We start from the raw sequence: 11,185 nt of genomic DNA on the forward strand, positions 1-11,185 counted from the left end.
AATATTAAAGTTGAAATGAGGTAAATAAAGAACATCATGAAGAACCAAGGATGGTGAAAATTGAACGATGCCTTTATAAGAAACAGTAGTTCGAGAACCATTTGGTAAATGAACAATAATAGGAGAAATTTGTGTAAGAAATAAACCAAGACAAATTTGACGCAATGTGATATGTGACACCAGAATCAATGATCCAAGTATTCAAGAATGAATCTCGATTTGAAGAATTGTTAACAGTAGAAAAAGTATTGAAAGAACAAAGATAATGAGTAATTGGACTTGACAAAAGCTCAAGTTGGTTTGAAAGACGAGCTTCTTCATTGAAAGGAAGTGCCATGAAAGAAAAGTGTTGGGCTGACGAAAGGTCCAAAAGAGGCTTCAGATGAAGTTGCTGGTGTGCCTTTCTCCTTGATCTAGGACAGAGTAATGAGGTTGATTATTCATAGTAGGAGGAGAGATTGAAGGGGTTTTAAGATCTGAATTGGTTGATTTACCCATGGATGTTAGCAGAGCTCAAGAGAAGCTCTGATACCATGATAAAATTGTGAAAGAATAAGAAAAGAAAAGAATGCGAACTTTTATTAGTTGTTGATTGATTGAATTGAATTGTAAACCTATGAAGGTAAAACTAAGTATATATAGAGCATTGGCCTATGAAAGATAAAAGTAAATAAAGATAAGATAGAGATAAAGATAAAGATAACTATAAAATAAGATAAAGACTAAAATTGAATTTTTGTATTCTGTTGGGCTGAATTTGTGGACCGTGAAACGTCTTTATTGTTGTCATGGGCTAAAGTGGAAGAGCGGTTTAATAGTATCCACGCAAACTAATGTAAACAATTGCACTCTTTAGCGATTTACGTGTAATATCTTAAACCGTAGTATTTTATTACGGTTTATATATAATTACAATAGCATTTGCGTCTGCCTATTCAAAAGTTTTACTCTGATAATGTTTTTCTCTAAACAATTTAAATGAGTAAATTACCCGAAATAAAATAATCGAAGAAATGTTTAGATAAGATACTTAATTATATAGTAAAAGACATCATCTAATTTAACTGAAATTTAACTATATTAATCATCTAATTATAATAAAAATAAGATGTTTATATATTTAATTGTATATTAAATAAATAAGGATAAAAATTTTATGATAATAAGATAATTAAAACCCTTTAATTGTAATTCTAATAACTACTTACCTATTTTTTTCTTTGGTCATAATTTTTATTAATTTTTTTTTGGTACTGTTGGTCGTAATTTTCTAACTGACCTAGTTACGTTGGTGATGTATTCACGACTTGGTAGGGGTGGAAAAAGGCCAGACAGCCTGTTAGAGAACTGCAGCATGACCTGTGTTTAGCTTGACTTGGTCTAGTTTGACTTGGCCTGTGTTTAGCCTGGTCTAGTCTGGTTTGGCCTGTTATAAAATAAGCAAAGCTTAAGTTCTTGTAAAAGCCTTAACATGTTAATAGGCCAGGTTCAGGTTCACTAATTAGTCTTATTGGCTTGTCAGGCCTATCTGGACCTGTTAACACATAATTAAATATATAAATAATTTTTTTATTGTTAACAAAATTATAAAATACTTTAACTTTATTATATTTTATTATTAATATTTTTTTATATTTTAAATACTTTAAAAGTTTAAAAATTCTTATAAATATTAAATATGACATATTGCATATAAATATTTTTATTTAAAAATGGTTTTTTTAAATAATATTTTTATTTTTGTAAAAAAAAATTATCAGGCCTTTTAACAGGTTTCAAACCAAGCCAGGTTTGGTACTTTAAAAAAAAGTTTATAGCAGGCTATAGGACAGGCTCAAGCCAATTAAATACATGATGCGTCAGGCCTGTTAAGAACAAAGTCTGGCCTGCCCTAACCTGGGCTGTTTTCACTCCTCGACTATATTTTTATTTGGGTTTTTGTAGTTGTTTTAAAAAAGAGAAGGGGTAACAATAATAAATGGACACTAACCTAATAGTCCAAATACTAACCAAATGTTTAACACTAATAAGCAATTAGGGCTTTGGTTGGGTGGCTATATGCCTTGTCTCTTAATATGTTGCATTCGGGTTTGAATCCTGGCAATAGTCATGCAGTAGATATTGTGTGTGTGGGTGTGGTGTGTGTGAGTGTGACTTAAAATTGGGGGTTGTCCAATCCATCTGACCAAAAAAAAAAAAATATTAACCTAACATGATCCTTCCAACTGACCAAAAAACCCCACTCATACACTAACCCTAGATTTGTTTTTGGTTGCATCACCCCTCTTTCTTGCCTTTTTTCATTGTTGCTGCCGTTCATGCTATCATTGTGCTGCCTTGACTCTTCTTTTTGCTCTGCCTCATCTTTTCTCGCGGACAAAATGCGACGAACGACCAATATTGTCAATTATTTTCTTTCTTTGAGAGAGGTAAAAACAATGTTAAATGCTCTGAAGTGAAAACCGAGGGTTAATGAATGAGTGAGATTGGGACTTCTTTTTTCTTTTTTTCAATTTCGGTATTTTTTTTATTCCAAAACGACATCACATTGGGTGGGATTTTGAAAATCGATCGGTTCTTAACCGGTTCAATAGTTCTTTAGCAGTGTTTACAATTAATGATTCTCTAATAGATCAAACCAAATATACAAGTAGTTCACAATCAGACAAGTTGGACCGACTAATTTGGTCCGATTTTAAAAACATTGGTTTTTAGAATTAAATACTAAATTATCATTGTTTTGAAATATATTATTCAGTTATAACTCTTTTGCTACAGTGGCACTATTTTTTTTTTTTTTTTGTCAAATGTTGACTTAGAGACGCAGAACAGGATTGTGAATTTAGAAAGGATACGCAAAATAGCTTTACGTCTTTAATATCGAAACGCCAATGCGGCTAGCACCACAAGCTTAGCAAGCGATGACTAGGGTCTAGGATGTTGCTACATGTGCAAGAGGTGGTGAATAGAGTACCCTTTCCAGCTTGAACTCGACAAGTGGGTTAGTGCTTCTTCCCGAATAAATCCCTTTTTTACCCCCTCATTCCATCATTTTTGCTTCTCGAAAAGTTTTTACTTCCTCTCTCTCAACTTTTTCTTTCAACTTTCTTTTGAGTCAGATTAAGGTTAGTGCTTCTTTCTTATTATTTTATTTTCAATTATAATTGTTTATAGTAGTATATATATGTTTATAAATTAGGATGATTTTTATGTATATTTTAGTTTATGTAATTTTAGAATTATGAATTATTGTTTATGATTTTACGCTAGTTAAAATTAAATACTTTACATAGATTAAATTAAAAAATCATAAAATATGTTACTGTTTGAATGTGTTAATTTTAGATTATATTTTGTTTCGGTGAATGTGCATGTTGGACTATAGTTTTTAGTTTTCATATTTAGACTTTATTTTTTAGATTAGGTTAATTTAGGATATCATCGTGTTAGGATCATTCTACATGTTTTATTGTTATTTAGTTACTTATATCCAATTTTTTATGGTTGATATTATTTAGGACATTGTTGATGGCTCTTCTCACTGTGTTAGTTCATTATAATAGTCGATCAATACATTGTGATAGCATAGAAAATAATGATCCATACGATGGTCTGAAGCTGGAGGCCATGAATATTAAGTATTCATTTACCTTGGATACTCTTAAAAAAAATCTTCATAAAAATATTGGTCTGAAAGATATCGTGTTACATGTTTAAGAGACATTTTTATTATTCTAGAGCAAAGAGGCAGAATTATAATATTATTATATTTAAAGATCTAATTACTAGAAAAATTATATTATGTAGGTCATGGAGGCCTGAAAGACCAAAAATTCGTCTTTAAGTGTACTTGTACCGACTTAAGAAGCATAAAATATGAATTTCTTGAAATTACTTGGGATGCAAGCAATCATGAAAAGTTTTATAAATCTAAACCGCCTCTAACTAAGTTTGTTGGATTTCGTTCAGATTTTGGAATTACTTAAAGATTAGACTTCTTTTCTTTTTATTTTTTAAATTTCAATTAGGATAGTTTAAATTTAAATTTGATTTATTGTTAGAATTTGTCAAAAAATTTTATTTGATTTTGATTTGTTTAGTGTTCCGTTACTGAAGCTATAATTCGGCTTTATCTATTATGCATAATGAGAATAATTTGGTCTTTATTGTACATGAAGAGTAATAATTTAGTTTTATTTACTTTAATTCTGAGTTTATAATGGGCAAGCTTAATGACCATCATGACTAACTTAATTATCAAATGGTCATAATATTAATGTGATATATATTTTATAATTTAATCTCTATATAAGTTATCTTTTATTTCTTAGCATAGATAGGTTCTACGATTTGAATTATTTTACTATTCTAATATACTTCTAATATTGACTTAAGTATTAGAGTGTTTTTTTTAGGTATCTATTTTTTGTGTTCTTACCAAAATATACATCTTCTGGAGATGAAGAGACCAGCTCAATTCCCTCTAAGATAAGATATACTTCGGAGTTTTTCCCATACAAAAATATTTGACGCCGACCATGGAACCGAGTAAACTAATTTCTACTATTTCTACTCCCCCAATATTTATGAAATTGGAATTATATTCAAATTTTTTAATCAAATTTTACAATCTTTTACAATATTTTATTCAATATTTTTGAACAAATTTTCAGATGATATATACATTATTTTCGTAATTTATATATTCTGAAAATGTTTACTACTCAAATTTATTTTGTTCATACTTTATCTAGTATAACGTCACAATATTTGATAATTTTTTATCCTCAATAATTTAAAAATAATTGTGATGTCTTTACCAGTAATTTGATTAGTATAAAAATAAATATGATAAAAATATATCAATTTTTGCTATTATTTATTCTTTGCTTTTACGTTTTTGCATTCTATATCTTCTATAATCGATCTACCTTTATATTTGTTATTATCAATTATTGAAAGCTAATAATTTTAGCCGAACTCTTGTTAAAGTTTTGATAAAGCTTCAAATAGAGGGAATGAAAATCACTCATTGGGTATCTCTTAGCAATTTTTCAATTCCAACTTATATACTTAATTTATTCATCGCACATGAAGCAATTCCAATTTATGTGCCTTCTTCAGTTTTTTACCTAATCATATAATTCAAATGCCTGAAATTAAAAAAAAAAAACTTGGTTGCTATATACTATTGTAGGACAATCACTCCAAAACCTTTAAATACAAGGTTGAACACATCTTTTTTTATTATTTATTTATTTACTATTTATTTATATATTTTGTTATCTATTGAAAGCTTATAGACATTACCAAAAATGCGGTACCGTGCCTAAAATCAAGAAATTTGTGGTAATTAAACGTTAACAACTAATACATTTCCGTGACTAATAAGGACGACGCTATTTCAGTTAGCCACGATTTTTGGACTGTTAGTATAAAATCTGAGAAATTAGTAAATAATTAATCAATAAAATAATTATTAATCAAAAAATTAGAAATGTGAATTTTATATTAAAATAGGATATATCTAATTAAAATGAGAATTTTGACATCAATTTTAAAGAATTTGCCCCAAAATTAGACCAAACAGGCTGAACTGGTCGAACCGGATCCAAAATGGACCCAAAGCTCAACCTAAAACATAAATATACTTGAGTTTTAGCTCATGCCACTTCTTCTTCATGCATGTAGCGCTAGAACACACACCAGGGAAGGGGAGAAAAGAACAAACCCTTGTTCTTATTTCAATTCTCAATAACGTTTGACTCGGAGTTCCGATATGACCGCAACGTTGATCTCTACAAAAGCTGGTAACTAATTTGATAAGAAAACCATTTCTGTGTTCCAGTTCTTTCCTCCCTAAATTTCAAATTCAATATGTAATCTTGTTGGATTTTTGCTTGAATTCAGTGTTTAGGTTTGAATTAACTCGCCGGTATTGTTGGGTTTAGCTCATTGGAGCTATGGGTCAGGTAAGCTCCCTCAATCCCTTTGTAAACTATTGAATTAGTGAACTCTATATTGATTATAGTGAATATTACGATGTTAGATTGAAATTGGTTGTGGATTGGAGACAATTTGAGGAATTTGAAGCTAGAGATTGAACTTTGGAGGCTGGGTTCATTGGTGAGGGGCTAGAGTGGTGGATCTTGTGGTATGGTGAACACTTGAGGTGTTCTGAGATTAACAGGAAATCGGCCAAGGTATGGTTTAGGTTTCTCGTATTTAATATATAATGTTCTGTGAAAACTTAGGCTAGGTGACCATAGGATAAGTTGGAACGTATAAGTATATTTAATGTTTAGTAACCTTGATAAGAATTGTGATATGGATTTGGTGTTTGTTGAATAAGTGTTAAGTGATATATTGTGAGTCTAATGTTGGTTGGATAAGTGTTTAGTGATGAGTTTATGATGATATGTGTTTGTATATATATATAAGAGTAAAGTATCGTTTTTGTCCCCAACGTTTGGGGTAAGTCTCAAAGTTGTCCCCAACGTTTTAATTGTCATATTTAAGTCCCTAACATTTCAAAATTGACTCAATGTTATCCTGCCGTTAGAAATCTGTTAACGGAATTGACGGCAAGACAAAATTGAGACGATTTTGAAACGTTAAGGACTTAAATAGGACGAAAACGTTGGGAACGAAAATGATATATAAAAATAAATTTTAATTTTATCTTTTACTAATATCAATCTTTTATGGTACATAGTTATTCAATTATTTTTAATCAAATTTAAGTAAATTACACTTAATCACATTATTTTGATTCTAAATATTTTTTTATATAATTTTACTTTTAAAGATTTTTATTCATCATGAAATGTTTGTAAAATGACTAGAATCACATTACTTTATTGTATATTTATCATTTTTTCTCCACAAGTTTATGTACTAGTCATTCTACAAATATTTTATGATGAGTAAACATTTTTAAGAATAAAATTATAAAAAATAAATTTATTTAGAATAAAATTAATGTGATTAAGTGTAATTTACATATATGTGATTAAAAAATAATTGAATAACTATGTACCGTAAAAAATTGATATTATTGAAGGATAAAATTTAAATTTATTTCTATGTATCATTTTTGTCCCCAACGTGTTCGTCCTATTTAAGTCTCTAACATTTTAAAATCGTCTCATTTTTGTCCCGCCGTCAATTCCGTTAACAGATTCCTAACGACAGGACAACATTGAGTCAATTTTAAAACGTTAGGGACTTAAATAGGACTATTCAAATGTTAGGGATAACTTTCAGACTTACCCCAAATATTGACGACAAAAATGATACTTTACTCTATATATAATGAATAGGGATATGCTCATCTTGTTGATCATTTGAGATGTTGATGCATGATATGGTTGAATTGAGAAATGGTAGGATGAGGAGATTGTTGTTTGTTTTGGATATGGAAATAGCATGTTGAATGATGTGTTGATGATAGTTGGCAAGTTGATGGTAATGGAATTGTATAGGAAATGGAGTATAGATGATCATGTTGATATAAGTGAAGTTAAAGCATTAAAATTGTTGAAGATTGAGGTTTAATGGGTGATGGTTGGATGCGGAGTGATATTGCTATGATATTGTATGAGTTTGGTGCTGATTTTGTATGTTGTAGGTTGGTTTTTGAAAGGAACTTGCTAAGAATTGAGGTTTGAGGTTTTGTGTAAAAAAATAGTTTTTGGCCGAACTTCGGCGAGCCATAACTTGGCTTCCGGACCCCCAAATTATTTCAAACTTATTTTAAATAAAAATTGGGTCTGTGAAGTTTACGTCGTTAGAAGAACGGAAGGAAAATGATTTAAAACGAAAAAGTTATGCGCACCGAAAGTTTGGGATTTAAAATATCAATTCTGCAGCTTTTCAGACTTAGTTAAATTTTTGGAAAAATGCATTTCCATGCATATGCATGGCCTACGTGTACGTGTGACATGGAATATTTTGCGTACGCATATACCCCCTTCGTGGACAAACGCTATGCTTGGTTTGCATGCGTCCGTGACCCACGTGTACGTGTGGCCATGTTTTCAGCAAAAACAGATTTTCTGTTTTAAAGTTGAAACTCGAACCTCTAGACTTCTATTTTCATTTCTTCAATCTAAATATTGTTAGTAAGCTTAACAGTAGAATGAAGCTAGGAAAAAGGACGTAAGTTAGAGATGAAGGAAGATAACTAAACTAAGAATTGGAAAGATGGCTTTTGTTTTGATAAGATGATGGAAGAGAGATATTTGAGGCAGTTAAAAGAGTAATGTAATATTGAGATTAATGAATGAGATAATCGTGGACATTAACGAAATGAGGACGATGAGATGAGTTATGAATTTATAATTGTGTATCATAAAATATTAGAGGAATGAGTAAATGCTTATGATTTATTGAGAAAGTGAAGTAGAGTCGCGAGTATGCCGGAGATGTATATGTAAGCTAAAGATTGAACATTATTGAGTTTGGGGTGTTGTCTCCCCCATGTCAGTCAGGGATTAGTCCTGTGGATAACATTGAGCTTGGGGTATTATTTTTTCCATGTCAACTTGGGGGTATTATTTTTCCCATGTCAGCTTGGGGTGTTGTCTCTTCTCCCCATGTCAGCTTAGGATTCGTCCCACGGATATTATTGAGTTTGGGGGCATTCTCTTCCCCATGTCAGCTTGGGGATTCTCCCCATGGTGTAGTTTTAAGCTTGAGAACATGTCGGGATGGCTACGTAACCGACAGTTGATATCAACAGCCATATGACAGGCATGCATGATGTGCATATTGTTTGAATTACTTATTTGTGAACTATTTGGGAATGCCTACGTGATTATAACATGCTATTTGTTGTACTTACTATCTTTATTACTTGTAAGTTACTTGTGTTTGCCTTGTTTACTTATTTGTCTGTGTAAACTAATCGGAGATGGAGGAACAGAGGAAATGGTGGAAAAGGGTTAGTATTAAGATCAAGTTTAAGCTAGCTTAGATATTCTTAGAAGACCACCTTTTTATGGTTTCAGTTTAATACCTTAAGTTTTATAATCTGAGTATCGGCATTCTAGGATTACCTCTGGCATTCCCAGGACCTTATATATTATGTGTGTGGCACCTTTACCATATTGAGAACCTCTGGTTATCACTCCATACTGTATTGTTATTTTTCAGATGCAGGTCGAGAGGCACCTCGCTAGGCGTTTGGACTTCTGAAGCGGAGTGGTTGCTGGGTTTATTATGTTGTATAGTTTATGTATATAAGTACTTAACTTTCTCTCAGAATAACTTGTTTATTATGTTCCTCTTAGAGGTTTATGGAGAGCTAGGGTTTTATATATGTATTTTGGATTTTAGGGATATGTATATATGTATGTAAATATTCTCCGGCCATTCTTAGCTTCGCAGGCTGAGTTAGGAGCTTGTTATTTTGTATCATTGACCCTCTATTTCAACTTTTCGTTTAATTACACATATGAACTTTAGCTTTTTCTCACACAAGTAATCTGTATTTTTTAGCGTTGCTATTTTATATTTTGCGATTTTGATTTACCTATTCTTCAAGGCTCCTAGAATACTACATTCTTTTGATTATTAAACGTATTATATTTTATTTTAGATGTCGTAGCGCCTCGCCACCTCTGTTTTACATCTAGGTGTAAAGTTTTGTGTGGTAGGGTGTTACAGTTAGCCACAGTTTTATGACCCGTGGAGACATCTGAATAGAGACGGTTTTTATGTTATTGGCCACACTCTAAACCATGGCTAAATGACAACAGTGTAAGTAACAAGTATAGTTTTGCCACAGTTTTTCCGTGGCTAATATTGACGGGATGGGCTTTTTAGCCACATTTTTTCTGTGGCTAAACATTGCTGGGTTATTTAGCCACAATTTTTTCTGTGGCAAAAAAAATGCACAAAAAATATTTGACAGGCAGAGTTTTTTCCACACTTTTTTCCGTGGCCAATATTATGGGCTATTTACCAACACAAATCCGTAGCTAATTGTTTTTAATTTAAAAAAAAAAACTCTCAGCCATAATTACCAATTGAATATTTTTTTAAAATTCATATTTCATATATATATATATATATATATATATATATATATATATATATACTAACATATTAAAAATATTTTATAACAATAAAAACAATCAAAGCAACGATAATAACTATTAAAACAAAAAATAGCAAATTAAGTAATAACGGTAAATTAAAGCATATGCATTGTTCATATATATAGTAAAGAAATAATAAAAACTAAGTTCTATAATTATATTCGACAAAAAATAAAAGTATCTCTAATAACAGTATAAACTAGATATAAACTAAAATTAAAATAAACATGACATGAGGTGCATCAATCCAACTGAATGTGTGGCACAGAATCAGAGAAGGTAGGTACTTCATCACCGTATTTCTGTTGTAGAAATTTATGGAGAGTTGCCACTTGATCCTTAGCTTCTTGAAGTTGCCTCTCTAAATCTGCAACATGCTGTTGCGATGCACTGCTAGAACCACCGTATATTGCCCCTCCAAAGATGCACTTTGACTTACCAAAACCACTGGAACATGCAGCATTACTAAAGCCACATACTCGCTTACCATTCTCAGGACCGCAAACTTTTCCAATTGCATCATCCGGATGAGCCATGACTTTTGAATAAATATCTTCAGTGGCAGCACGCTCTTGATCTTCAGGCAAATGCTCTGCTATTTTTTTCTACAAACAAATGCACATCGCATTGGAGTAGAGTATTGACATAATCAAGGCATATAAGAAAATATACATCACGATTTTTGGCATTTTGCAAATATTGTTTCTATGATTTTCAAGAACAAGAAACTAGTAAATAAATGTTACCATATATCCATAATAAATATTCAATAAAAAAATAAAAAAGCGTAGATTAATTATTTACCTTTGTTTTAGGATCCATATAATGATCCACAAAAGCAGTCCATTCAACAGGCGATATGTCTGAGGGATTCGCAGCCAAAATTTCTACCTTTCTTTTGTTAGGAAAGAAGTATTCTCCTCGTAAATTATACTTATGGGCCTTTCATCTATCACCTAAAGTCCTCAGAGCCCATTTGATGCCAGCAGCATGATCAAACTCAAAATTTTTCTTGAAATATTATATAAAGGAGATCAATTATTAAAAATATGCAATTTGATAACCAAACTGCAGATTATATC

Source organism: Arachis hypogaea, chromosome 2, assembly GCF_003086295.3.
Source record: "Arachis hypogaea cultivar Tifrunner chromosome 2, arahy.Tifrunner.gnm2.J5K5, whole genome shotgun sequence".
NCBI classification, from domain to species: Eukaryota; Viridiplantae; Streptophyta; class Magnoliopsida; order Fabales; family Fabaceae; genus Arachis; species Arachis hypogaea.